At 46.6% G+C, this 13954-nt stretch overlaps 1 protein-coding gene across 5 annotated transcripts in view; it reads right to left on the bottom strand.

Moving 5' to 3' along the window:
* disp1 (dispatched homolog 1 (Drosophila)) overlaps positions 1–13954 on the bottom strand; it is a 360433-nt gene that overhangs the window by 241173 nt on the left and 105306 nt on the right. The window contains exon 3 of one of the 5 annotated variants that reach the window (XM_067985196.1): positions 406–563. The exons of the other annotated variants lie outside the window; for them this stretch is intronic. The gene's annotated coding sequence lies outside the window, so the exon portion shown is untranslated. The remainder of the gene's footprint in view (positions 1–405; positions 564–13954) is intronic. 5 annotated transcript variants of the gene reach the window in all.

A 13954-nucleotide genomic window follows, 5' to 3' on the forward strand; every position in this document is an offset into this window, starting at 1 on the left:
GAGGGAATGATATGAAATGTTGGGATGGGGGCAGGGGTGTGGTAAGGCCTCATGAGGAGCTGAGACCAGGTAAAGACGACAATGGGGTGAAAGGAATGGAGTTGGTGCACCAGAGAATGAATGAATCTAGATAGATAGATGATAGATGATATATTATATATATATATATATATATATATATATATATATATATATAAAATAAATTTACAAAGGGCAAATAGAGGCTCCAGGAGCGGCTGAAGATTGGGCTGGCAGGAACAGTCGGGAACATAATTTACATTTCTTAATTTTAGAGGCGAGCAGAAGGCTGAAAGGCAGCAAGATTTAGAAAAGGAGAAAAAAATTAAATTTAAAATTAAAGTATTAAAAACTGTAAAAATGGTAACTTTTAAAACCATGACTTACCTGAAGAGAAACCAAGATGGTGGCTGGAGTCTGAGAGAGATCCCAGAAACCTGGGTAAGTGGGGCTTTTGAAACTCCATCTGGTGATAGAAACGTGTTGCTGCAGGCATGACTGTGTGACAGCTACCTTAACAATGGGGAATCCCATCCAGGTGCTGCCTAGAGTCAGGACAGAAGGATGAAGCCCAAATAAGGTGCGTAGGACATACATAGTAAATTTAATATACTATAGATATAAGACTTAAGATTTTTAAAAAGTGTCTAATAATCTCATGAGGAATATGCTGCCTTTTTTCCTGTCTCACTGGTGCATGCAACATCTCTAGCCCCATTCTAGATTCCTAGTCTGTGCTCATATCAGCCAGTGTAGCACTGGAAGCAATACATTTGGCCACAGCATCCCCAAGCTAGGGAAGAGGTAGAGGAGGAGAGAGGGAATAAATTTACCAGAAACTTTTCTGGATTACTATCCAGTGACCCCCTCCTGGAAAGTGCATGTTCGGCGAGGACAGGATAGGGCTTGGCTGTAATGCCCTCCTGTGGTTGGATAGCCTGCTAACACTCACTGTCCAAGAGTGGCCACTTGGGGGAGGTATCCTGAGGACTGCTGGTGCCTGTGGAACTGTACCCCAGCATTCTCGGGATGTGGCAATCACTGGCAAGGCCGGCATTTATTATCCACCCCTAGTTATCCTGGAAAGGTTTGAGTGGCTTGCTAGGCCACTTCAGAGGGCAGATAAGAGTCAGCCACATTGGTGTGGGACTGGAGTCACATATAGGCCAGACCGGGTAAGGATGGCAGGTTTGCTAAATTCGCTAAATGGATATTAATGAGCCAGTCGGGTTTTTACGACAATCCAACAGCTTCATGGTCAGTCTTACTAATACCAGCTTTTTATTTTCAGTTTTTTTTTTTAAAAGCTGAATTCAGAATCTCAAACTGCCAGAATGGGATTTGAACTCGCGTTCTCTGGATTATTAGTCCAGGCCTCTCAATTATTTATCCAATAACATAACCACTACACTGCCGTATCCTGCATAAAGGAGGAAAGTAAAGAGGTGAAAATGTGAAAAGGGACAATAGTTGTGAACTGGCACTGAGCAAGTTTCTCAAACACCAGAGGTCACCATCATTCTTGGCTAAACGCTGCTTGGGAAGTGCAAAGAACAAGAAATGTCTGCAGCTCAAATGTTTTCCCAACTTAAAAACATTTGTTTCTGGTGAACCACCTACTCCATGGGCTGCCTCTGTTGGATGTTACAGTCAGGCCATGGAGAGTGGGAGGGAGCTCAAAGCTACATCTCATCGGTGTCCTAAAGGCCAGCTGTACATCACTGCTCATGATAACTGATCAACAACTTTTTTTCAAAAATGTAAGCTCTCCTCTCCTGACCAGTAACTCTTGCTGGGGCATGCTTCAAAACATGCCAGAAACCCTCCAGTTATCCAAAGAGACATACTTTTCGTGTGAACCGTGAACATTGGCAAGCAAGGAGGGCATTACTGCTGAGCCCAATTCTGTCCTAATGCAACCTCCGTGCTTTCTAGCGGAAATTGACTTTTCAAGTCTCTTTACAACTGTAACTCGCCTCTGAGTCAGAAGGTTGCGGGTTCAAGATCCACTCCAGAGGCTTGGGCACATAATCCAGGCTGACACTTCAGTGTAATACTGAGGCAGTGTTGGGCTGTCGGAGGTGCTGTCTTTCGGATGTGACATTAAACCGAGATCCCATCTGCCCTCTCAGGTGGATGTAAAAGAACTCATGGCACTATTCAAAGAGGAGCAGGGGGGTCCTGGCCAATATTTATCCCTCAACCAACACCTAAAATAGATCATCTGGTCATTTACCTCATTGTTGTTTATGGGACCTTGCAGTGCGCAAATTGGCTGCCGCGTTTCCCTACATTACAACAGTGACTGCACTTCAAAAAGTAATTAATTGGGTGTAAGGCACTTTGGGGTGTCCCAACGTCCTGAACAGCACTATATAAATGCAAGACTTTCTTTTTCTTCATTCCTGCCAACAGTCTACTGTATCTACACTGCAGCTTTTCCATTGCTTTAATATCCTTCCTATAATTAGGTGCCTACAACTGTACACCATACTGCAACTGCACCGAACTCAAGTCTTCGAACTCAAGTCTTCGAACTCAAGTCTTCGAACTCAAGTCTTCGAACTCAAGTCTTCGAACTCAAGTCTTCGAACTCAAGTCTTCGAACTCAAGTCTTCGAACTCAAGTCTTCGAACTCAAGTCTTCGAACTCAAGTCTTCGAACTCAAGTCTTCGAACTCAAGTCTTCGAACTCAAGTCTTCGAACTCAAGTCTTCGAACTCAAGTCTTCGAACTCAAGTCTTCGAACTCAAGTCTTCGAACTCAAGTCTTGGACGAGTTCAACGTTGCCTCCTTAATTTTGTATTCTACACCTCAAGATACAAACCTATGGTTTGCTTTGATCTTTTTACGGTCCTCTCTACTTGCGTCGCCAACTGTAATGAACAGTGTCCCTCTACTTCATTTAAAATCTTACCATTTAAAGATGTATTTTTTTTAACTTCCACAAAGTAGAAGTTATTTTTAAATGTGAAGCACAACTGCCACTTGTTGTAATACATTTTGCCCATCCTGCTGGCCTATCTATGTCCTGCAGTCTTTCATAATCCTCATCATAGTTTGTCATACCCCCTAATTTGATATCAGCAGCAAGTTTCAATATTGTTCCCTCCAGTCCTAAATCCAGTTCACAGTCTCTTTATGTATACAGTAAATAAGAACAGCACCTCTGTGAAGCACTGCTCTCCACACTCCATTCAGAGAAACTTTGCTTTACTCCTAATCTTTGCTTTCTGCCCTCGAACCATTTCTTTATTTTTTCCACATCCACTGCATTTCTTTTATCTCAATATCTATTCCTTCCATCACCGGCGCACCTTGGCTCCAGTATGCACAATCGACCTCAAGGTTATGTCGACAGCACCTCCCTCCCCTACGACCTCTACCACTGAGAAGGACAAGAGCAGCAATGTCTTGGGAACACCATTACCTTCAAGTTCCCCTCCAAGTCACACACCATCCTGACTTAGGAATATATTATTGTTCCTTCATCGTCACTGGATCAGTACCCTGGAATTCCCTACCGAACACCATTATGGGTGCACCATCACCACAAGGGCTGCAGTGGTTCAAGGAGAAGGCCCACCACCACCTTCACTAACTGTGACTTTGCCAGTGTTATCCAATTCCAAGAACAATTTTGTCTTTAAAAATCCTGTTATTTCTTCATAAAGTCCTATAAGGTTGGTCAGGCATGAACTGCATGAAATCTAGGAGTTTACCAACAACTGAAATAATACGAATTATAATTTCATGGTTTGCCCCGTCTCCTTTTTTGAAACGGAAGTCACATTTGCCACTCTCCATTCCTCTGGCACAATGTTCCTGCCACAGAAATTTGAGAATTGCATATAGCCTCTGGTATTTCTTCCCGAGTTTCCTTCAAGATCATTGGATATTAGTGATGGTCCCTGTAATTTGTCCAAATTAGATTTGATAACTTCTTCAGTACCATCTCTTTTTGAATAATAATTTCCACAAACCACATCTAGTGGTTCTACAATTTCAATATCCACCTCCTCTGTGAAAAACTGAGGCAAAGTTCTTATTTAGTATTTCTGCCACTCCCTCTTACTTAACTACAAGCTTGCCTCATTCATCTCTTGGTAACTATCTACTTCCACTACCCAACTACTAGTGAAACCCTTGGTCTCCTCTTGAATCAACTACTCCAATGCTCACCTGTCCAGCCTCCCATCCTCCATTCTCTGTAAACTTCAGCTCAGCCATAACTCTACTACCTGTTTCCTTTCCTGCACCAAGTCCCACTCACCCATCCTCACAGACCTACGTTGGCTGCCGATCCCACAAAGCTTCAAATTTTAAATTTTTATCCTTACGTTTAAATGTCTCAGTGACCTCACCCATCCTTGCCTCTCTAACTTCCTCCAGCCCTACAACTCCCCCCCCCACCCCTACAAAAACTTTGCTTTCCTCTGCCTCCAGCCTCATCATCCCTCCTCTTTCATCCCACCAATGGCAACTATGCCTTCAGCAGGGGCTTGGGGACGGATATGTGGGCGTCGTGGGTGGTGGAGGTTTCTGATCCAAGGTGGTAGGTTTGATTGGCACCTCAACTGGCCATTCCCGGGCATGGGCAACATCAAAGGTCAAGCTTTTGGCTCCCTATCCAGCTAGCTCAGCAATGGTAGACAAGTCTGGGGAGATCTGGTAAGCAGGTGGGACACCCACAGAACCCCAGCCTTCGATACACTCCTCTTTTTCCTCTTACTGGAATATACTTGATTTATACTCTTCCCAGCACCTGTTCAAAATATTTTCCATTGCTATTCTACAGTTCCATTTATTCTGGAAAAGATCCTTTTTTTATGTTATAATTTACTTTTTTTTTCAGTCAAACACTTCTGTCCTGGTCTTGACAGTTTCCTTTTCTATTCTTAAACTGAATCTAATTATGTTGTGGTCACTGCTTTCTAAATGTTTCCCTACTTGTGTCATCTAAATACTCTGTCTCATTAAGAACGAGCTTGGATTTATATAGCACCTTTCACAATCTCAACATGCCGCAAAGCACTTCACAGCCAATGGAATGCTTTCAGTCATTGGTGTAGGGAAACGCAACAGCCAATTTGCTCTCAGCAAAGTGCAGCAAACAGCAATGAGATAAATCACAAGTTAATCTATTTTGGCGACATTGGATGAGAGTTAAATGTACCCCAGGAGAATACTGCTACTCTTCTTCAAAAGTAATTCATTGACTGTAAAGCGCATTGGGACGTTCTGAAAGGCTCTATATAAATGCAAGTTTGTTCATTTTTTCTTTGATTTCTTCTTTTCACTATCTTGTCCTGTTCCATCTTTATCAACTTTTCAAACTCATTACAAGTATACCAAAAGCTTACTTTGCCTTCCATGCTGCCTACTCTACTTCCTTGCTTTACCCCTTCCCCATGCCATATTAGTTTAAATTCTTCCCCACAGCTCTAATCAACCAACCCACAAGGATATTGGTGCCAGCTTTGTTCAGGTGTTGGCATCCTGCCTCTGGTTCAACACCAACTCCCTCAACCTTAGGCCTCCTGCCATCCCATCGTCCAAAAACCTCCCAATCCCCCAAAATCACAACCCCCACCCCCCGAAACCCCCATCACCATCAGATTCATTGACCAATCAATATTCTTTTTGTGCCAGTCGAGAAAGCTATTTTCAAACAAAGTGATTAAACTATACAAACATTCAACATTAACTTGAAGTGCTTTAAAAAAACTACAAGTTTGCTTCCTAGCTCAGTGCTGGAAAATGGGCTTTTAGTATTTTCACATACAATTTTCACACGGGATGACCTTATATGTGGTTCCTGAGGAAGGGTGCGCTCAGGTCAAGGGGCAATGAAACGCAAAAGATTGTATGGATCATGGACGAAAAGAGGGGCCAGGAAGGATGCTATGCCTCAACACAATGTACAATGTAACTAACCAAGTACGGTATTAACTCTACATATTTTTAAAAGCCGATAAGCTCATTTCCCCAATCAGTACTTGGTGGGACGATAGGAGGGGGAAAACAGGGAGCACTGTAGGGGTGACATGGCATGAAGCAGAGTGGGGAAGATGGCATGGCCAAGGTGAGGTACAAGGTAAAGGGCTACTAGTGCAGGGTTGGGGTCATAGGGAGAGGATTTAAATTGTCATTGTGGCGCAAATGGTGGAATGAACACCATCTCTACAACTCACGGTGAGCAATGCCATGGGGGAAATCAGACAATCTTATAAAAACAGTATGACGATGCCAACGATAGCAACTTGCATGTAATGTAGAAAAATGTTCCCAAGTTACTTCATAGAGGTGTAATAAAAAAAAATGGACACCAAGCCAAAAGGAGGAAATATAAGGAGGGGCGACCAAAATATATAGGTTTTAAGGAGGGTGTTAAAGGAGGAAAGGGAGGCAGAAAGGTTTGGGGAGGGAATTCCAAAGCATGGGGCTAGGTGGCTGAAGACATGGCCAACAATGGAGGGGTGAACGGAGATAGGGAAACAAAGAGGCTATAGAGTCAGAGGAATGAAGATGTCTAATGCCCATTCTCAGTCAGTCAGTCACACTCAAATTTTGCAGCACTTTTTTTTTTAAAAAGCATAAATAAACAAAGGAATTCCCCAAGAACACAAAATAATGAAGCCAGAATGTCTGGAGTCTGTTACCTGGCTTCTATGAACTCACCGTGTTTACTTGAAAACAATTACAATCTGTAGCCTTAAAGGGACACACACCTACACTTCAGCAAAAAAGTAATACATTTTGCATGATGTGTGTTTGTAAAACAGTACCACAGTAGAATATTTATTTATTCATTCATTCACGTTTTAGACTCAAACATTTGTGAGAAGAAAAATCTTTACAACACTAGTGAAACATCAGAAAATCTGCTCATAGCTTACACATCTAAGCTTGTGATGTGTGCACTGGTAACAAACCCTTTACCACAACAGATACATATTTGTAGCAATTTAACCCACATCAGATTTTACAGTACCTGCATGCTCAATTTTCACATCTAATTAAAGATCACATTCTGAAGATTAACACTATACCAGTATAAAATGTAATATTACTTTACTTGTTGCAAAACAATAAGTCCCACTTGATGTATGAAAATTGCACTTGAATGTAAACTCCCTCCAACAGAATCCAATAAAAGTCATTGTCTAATATCATTAACACATCGCAGTTTATAATCCCTGTTCATTCTTCTCAATCAGTGAGCTAAGTCGCGTTAGAAATATTGGGCCTTTGAGCTCAACTCCTGCTGTAAATAAGGAATATCGGAATACATGATATTATCCACAAAAGGGAATATAATCTTTTTGACAACAGCTGCTCCCTGGAATGTGGGGACTTGTGTTGCCACTAACAATTGCCCACATCTCGAGTTTCTTCACTTTGTATGTGGATCCTAGTGTTCCTGTGTATTAGCCCACAAGTCAGCCTCACTTCACCTCTCGCCTTTGTGGCTTTTCACGTTATGGTGTACCACAATCACAAGTTCCATGTTATCACTAGGCTTCAGCATATGGATATCATTAGAAAAAATAATTCACTGAAGCTACTGTTCTTCTTGTGCATTAAGCAATTTATCACCTCAAACTTCTCTCCCCACCACCAACACTAGTCCCAGTCATTGTCCTAGCTTCCAAAAGATAATGTCAGGTACCCAAAGGAAAACAGAGTAGAGCATATTTTTAAAAAAAGTTAAAGTGAGAGATATAGCGAGTGAATGCGTGGCTCAAAGATTGGTGTGGGAGAAGTGGGTTTCGATTCACGGGACACTGGCACCAGTACTGGGGAAAGAGGGAGCTGTTCCGCTGGGACGGGCTTCACCTGAACCATGCTGGGACCAGTGTTCTGGCAAACCGAATAACTAGGGCGGTAGAGAAGGCTTTAACTAAATAGGGGGGGGGGGGGGGGGGAAGGGCTCAGGTGGGGCGAAGTTTAGATTGATAGAGAAAAGACAAGGAAGTAGTACAGGAAAGTGATGGGGGTAATGATAAACAGAGCGTGTCAGGAAGGAACAGAGCGTACAAACATAGGAGTGCACTAGCAAATGGGGCCGGGGTAGGAAAGATTGGTAAAAAGACAAAATTAAAGGTTCTTTATCTGAATGCGCGCAGCATTCGTAATAAGATAGATGAATTGACGGCACAAATAGAAACAAATGGGTATGATCTCATGGCCATTACAGAGACGTGGTTGCAAGGTGACCAAGGTTGGGAGCTAAATATTCAGGGTTATTTAACATTTCGGAAGGATAGGAAAAAAGGTAAAGGTGGTGGGGTAGCTGTGTTAATAAAGGATGAAATTGGTATAATAGTGAGAAATGATCTTGGCTCAGAAGATCAAGATGTCGAATCAATTTGGGTGGAGGTAAGAAATAGCAAGGGAAAGAAATCACTGGTGGGAGTAGTATATAGGCCCCCTAACAGCAGCTACACTGTCGGCCAAAATATAAATCAGGAAATAAGGGGGGCTGTAAAAAAGATAATGCAATAATCATGGGCGATTTTAACTTTCACATGGATTGGAAAAATCAAATTGGCAAAAATAGCCCTGAGGAGGAGTTCATAGAGTATATTAGGGACTGTTTCTTAGACCAATACGTCGGGGAACCAACCAGGGAACAGGCCATTTTGGATCTGGTAATGGGTAACAAAACCGGATTAATTAATGATCTCAAAGTAAAGGATCCCTTGGGAAGCAGTGATCATAACATGATAGAATTTCACATCCAGTTTGAGAACGAGGATCTTGGGTCTGAAACTACTGTATTAAACTTAAATAAGGGCAATTATAAAGGAATGAGGGCGGAATTGGCCAAAGTGGACTGGGTAAACAGATTAGATGGTAAGATGGTGGATAAGCAGTGGCAAATGTTTAAAGAGATATTTTATGACTCGCAACAAAAATATATCCCTGTGAGGAGGAAAGACTCCACAAAAAGGGTGAACCAACCATGGCTAACTAAGGAAGTCAAGGATGGTATCAGGTTAAAAGAAAAAGCATACAACATGGCAAAGATTACTGGTAAGCTTGAAGATTGGGAAAACTTTAAAAACCAGCAAAGGATGACTAAAAGAATAATAGAGGGAGAAAATAAATTATGAGTGTAAACTAGCAAGGAATATAAAAACTGACAGTAAAAGCTTCTACAAGTATATAAAAAGGAAGAGGGTAGCTAAAGTAAACATTGGTCCCTGAGAGGATGAGACTGGGGAAATAATAATGGAAAACAAGGAAATGGCAGAGGAATTGAACAGATATTTTGTATCTGTCTTCACAGTAGAAGACACTAATAATATACCAAATGATATTGATATATATTGTAAATAATAGTAGAAAATCAAGGGGCAAAGGGGAGGGAGGAACTAAAAACAATCACTATCACTAGAGAAAAAGTACTAGGTAAACTAATGGGTCTAAAGGCTGACAAGTCCCCTGGACCTGATGGCTTGCATCCCAGGGTCGTAAAGGAAGTGGCTACAGAGATAGTGGATGCATTGGTTGTAATCTTCCAGAATTCACTAGATTCTGGAAAGGTCCCAGCGGATTGGAAAACCGCAAACATAACACCCCTATTCAAGAAGGGAGTGAGACAGAAAGCAGGTAACTATAGACCAGTTAGCCTAACATCTGTCATTGGGAAAATGCTAGAATCCATTATTAAGGAAGTAGTAGCAGGACATTTGGAGACTCATAATGCAATCAAAGAGAGTCAACATGGTTTTATGAAGGGGAAATCATGTCTGACAAATTTATTAGAGTTCTTTGAGGAAGTAACGGGCATGGAGGATAAAGGGGAACCAATGGATGCAGTATATTTGGATTTCCAAAAGGCATTTGATAAGGTGCCACATAAAAGATTACTGCATAAGATAAGAGCTCATGGTGTTGGGGGTAATATACTGGCATGGATAGAGGATTGGCTAACTAACAAAAAACAAAGAGTCGGGATAAAAGGGTCATTTTCAAAATGGCAATCTATAAACTAGTGGGGTACCGCAGGGCTCAGTGCTAGGGCCTCAACTATTTACAATATATATCAATGACTTGGATGAAGGAATAGAGTGGCTTGTGGCCAAATTTGCTGATGATTAAAAGATAGGTGGAAAAGCAAGTTGCGATGAGGACACAAAGTGTCTGCAAAGGGATATTGACTGGTTAAGCGAATGGGCAAAAATTTGGCAGATGGAATATAATGTGGGAAAATGTGAAGTCATCCACTTTGAGAGGAAAAATAAAAAAGCAAAATATTATTTGAATGGAGAAATACTACAAAACGCTGCGGTACAGAGGGATCTGGGTGTCCTCGTACATGACACACAAAACATACAGGTGCAGCGAGCAATCCGGAAGGCAAACGGAATATTGGCCTTTATTTCCAGGGGGATGGAGTATAAAAGCAGGGAAGTCATGCTACAACTGTACAGGGTGCTGGTGAGACCACACCTGCGTACAGTTCTGGTGCCCTTATTTAAGGAAGGACATACTTGCATTGGAGGCAGTTCAGAGAAGGTTCACTAGGTTGATTCCGGGTATGGAAGGGTTGCCTTATGAGGAAAGATTGAACAGGTTGGGTCTATACTCATTGGAGTTTAGAAGAATGAGAGGAGATCTTATTGAAACATACAAGATTCTGAGAGGACTCGATAGGATAGATGCTGAGAGGATGTTACCCCTCATGGGGGAAACTAAAACTAGGGGGCAGAGTCTGAGAATAAGGGGTCGCCGTTTAAGACAGAAATGAGGAGGAATTTCTTCTTCCAGAGGGTCGTGAATCTTTGGAATTCTTTACCCCAAAAAGCTGTGGAGGCTGAGTCATTGAATATATTCAAGGATGAGTTGGACAAATTTTTGATCAGCAAGGGAGTCAAAGGATATGGGGAAAAGGCGGGAAAGTGGAGTTGAGGTAAAAATCAGATCAGCCATGATCTCATTAAATGGCGGAGCAGGCTCGAGGGGCCGAATGGCCTACTCCTGCTCTTATCTCTTATGGTCTTAGAAAGACATAGAGAGCGAGCGAGCGGTAGAGAGAGAGAGCGAGCGAGCGGTAGAGAGAGAGAGCGAGCGAGCGGTAGAGAGAGAGAGCGAGCGAGCGGTAGAGAGAGAGAGCGAGCGAGCGGTAGAGAGAGAGAGCGAGCGAGCGGTAGAGAGAGAGAGCGAGCGAGCGGTAGAGAGAGAGAGCGAGCGAGCGGTAGAGAGAGAGAGCGAGCGAGCGGTAGAGAGAGAGAGCGAGCGAGCGGTAGAGAGAGAGAGCGAGCGAGCGGTAGAGAGAGAGAGCGAGCGAGCGGTAGAGAGAGAGAGCGAGCGAGCGGTAGAGAGAGAGAGCGAGCGAGCGGTAGAGAGAGAGAGCGAGCGAGCGGTAGAGAGAGAGAGCGAGCGAGCGGTAGAGAGAGAGAGCGAGCGAGCGGTAGAGAGAGAGAGCGAGCGAGCGGTAGAGAGAGAGAGCGAGCGAGCGGTAGAGAGAGAGAGCGAGCGAGCGGTAGAGAGAGAGAGCGAGCGAGCGGTAGAGAGAGAGAGCGAGCGAGCGGTAGAGAGAGAGCGAGCGAGCGGTAGAGAGAGAGCGAGCGAGCGGTAGAGAGAGAGCGAGCGAGCGGTAGAGAGAGAGCGAGCGAGCGGTAGAGAGAGAGCGAGCGAGCGGTAGAGAGAGAGCGAGCGAGCGGTAGAGAGAGAGAGCGAGCGAGCGGTAGAGAGAGAGAGCGAGCGAGCGGTAGAGAGAGAGAGAGAGCGAGCGGTAGAGAGAGAGAGCGAGCGAGCGGTAGGGAGAGAGAGCGAGCGAGCGGTAGGGAGAGAGAGCGAGCGAGCGAGCGGTAGGGAGAGAGAGCGAGCGAGCGAGCGGTAGGGAGAGAGAGCGAGCGAGCGGTAGGGAGAGAGAGCGAGCGAGCGGTAGGGAGAGAGAGCGAGCGAGCGGTAGGGAGAGAGAGCGAGCGAGCGGTAGGGAGAGAGAGCGAGCGAGCGGTAGGGAGAGAGAGCGAGCGAGCGGTAGGGAGAGAGAGCGAGCGAGCGGTAGGGAGAGAGAGCGAGCGAGCGGTAGGGAGAGAGAGCGAGCGAGCGGTAGGGAGAGAGAGCGAGCGAGCGGTAGGGAGAGAGAGCGAGCGAGCGGTAGGGAGAGAGAGCGAGCGAGCGGTAGGGAGAGAGAGCGAGCGAGCGGTAGAGAGAGAGAGAGCGAGCGAGCGGTGGAGAGAGAGAGAGCGAGCGAGCGGTAGAGAGCGAGCGAGCGGTAGAGAGAGAGCGAGCGGTAGAGAGAGCGAGCGAGCGGTAGAGAGAGCGAGAGAGCGAGCGGTAGAGAGAGAGAGCGAGCGGTAGAGAGAGAGAGCGAGCGGTAGAGAGAGAGAGCGAGCGGTAGAGAGAGAGAGCGAGCGGTAGAGAGAGAGAGCGAGCGGTAGAGAGAGAGAGCGAGCGGTAGAGAGAGAGAGCGAGCGGTAGAGAGAGAGAGCGAGCGGTAGAGAGAGAGAGCGAGCGGTAGAGAGAGAGAGCGAGCGGTAGAGAGAGAGCGAGCGGTAGAGAGAGAGAGCGAGCGGTAGAGAGAGAGAGCGAGCGGTAGAGAGAGAGAGCGAGCGGTAGAGAGAGCGAGCGAGCGGTAGAGAGAGCGAGCGAGCGGTAGAGAGAGCGAGCGAGCGGTAGAGAGAGAGAGCGAGCGAGCGGTAGAGAGAGAGAGCGAGCGAGCGGTAGAGAGAGCGAGCGAGCGGTAGAGAGAGCGAGCGAGCGGTAGAGAGAGCGAGCGAGCGGTAGAGAGAGCGAGCGAGCGGTAGAGAGAGCGAGCGAGCGGTAGAGAGAGCGAGCGAGCGGTAGAGAGAGCGAGCGAGCGGTAGAGAGAGCGAGCGAGCGGTAGAGAGAGCGAGCGAGCGGTAGAGAGAGCGAGCGAGCGGTAGAGAGAGCGAGCGAGCGGTAGAGAGAGCGAGCGAGCGGTAGAGAGAGCGAGCGAGCGGTAGAGAGAGCGAGCGAGCGGTAGAGAGAGCGAGCGAGCGGTAGAGAGAGCGAGCGAGCGGTAGAGAGAGCGAGCGAGCGGTCGAGAGAGCGAGCGAGCGGTCGAGAGAGCGAGCGAGCGGTCGAGAGAGCGAGCGAGCGGTCGAGAGAGCGAGCGAGCGGTCGAGAGAGCGAGCGAGCGGTCGAGAGAGCGAGCGAGCGGTCGAGAGAGCGAGCGAGCGGTCGAGAGAGCGAGCGAGCGGTCGAGAGAGCGAGCGAGCGGTCGAGAGAGCGAGCGAGCGGTCGAGAGAGCGAGCGAGCGGTCGAGAGAGCGAGCGAGCGGTCGAGAGAGCGAGCGAGCGGTCGAGAGAGCGAGCGGTCGAGAGAGCGAGCGGTCGAGAGAGCGAGCGAGCGGTCGAGAGAGCGAGCGAGCGAGCGGTCGAGAGAGCGAGCGAGCGAGCGGTAGAGAGAGAGAGCGAGCGAGCGGTAGAGAGAGAGAGCGAGCGAGCGGTAGAGAGAGAGAGAGAGAGCGGTAGAGAGAGAGAGCGGTAGAGAGAGAGAGCGAGCGAGCGGTAGAGAGAGAGAGCGAGCGAGCGGTAGAGAGAGAGAGCGAGCGAGCGGTAGAGAGAGAGAGCGAGCGAGCGGTAGAGAGAGAGAGCGAGCGAGCGGTAGAGAGAGAGAGAGAGCGAGCGGTAGAGAGAGAGAGAGAGCGAGCGGTAGAGAGAGAGGGAGAGCGAGCGGTAGAGAGAGAGGGAGAGCGAGCGGTAGAGAGAGAGGGAGAGCGAGCGGTAGAGAGAGAGAGAGCGAGCGGTAGAGAGAGAGAGCGAGCGGTAGAGAGAGAGAGCGAGCGAGCGGTAGAGAGAGAGAGCGAGCGAGCGGTAGAGAGAGAGAGCGAGCGAGCGGTAGAGAGAGAGAGCGAGCGAGCGGTAGAGAGAGAGAGCGAGCGAGCGGTAGAGAGAGAGAGCGAGCGAGCGGTAGAGAGAGAGAGCGAGCGAGCGGTAGGGAGAGAGAGCGAGCGA

This window comes from Heptranchias perlo, chromosome 5, assembly GCF_035084215.1.
Source record: "Heptranchias perlo isolate sHepPer1 chromosome 5, sHepPer1.hap1, whole genome shotgun sequence".
Classification (NCBI taxonomy): Eukaryota; Metazoa; Chordata; class Chondrichthyes; order Hexanchiformes; family Hexanchidae; genus Heptranchias; species Heptranchias perlo.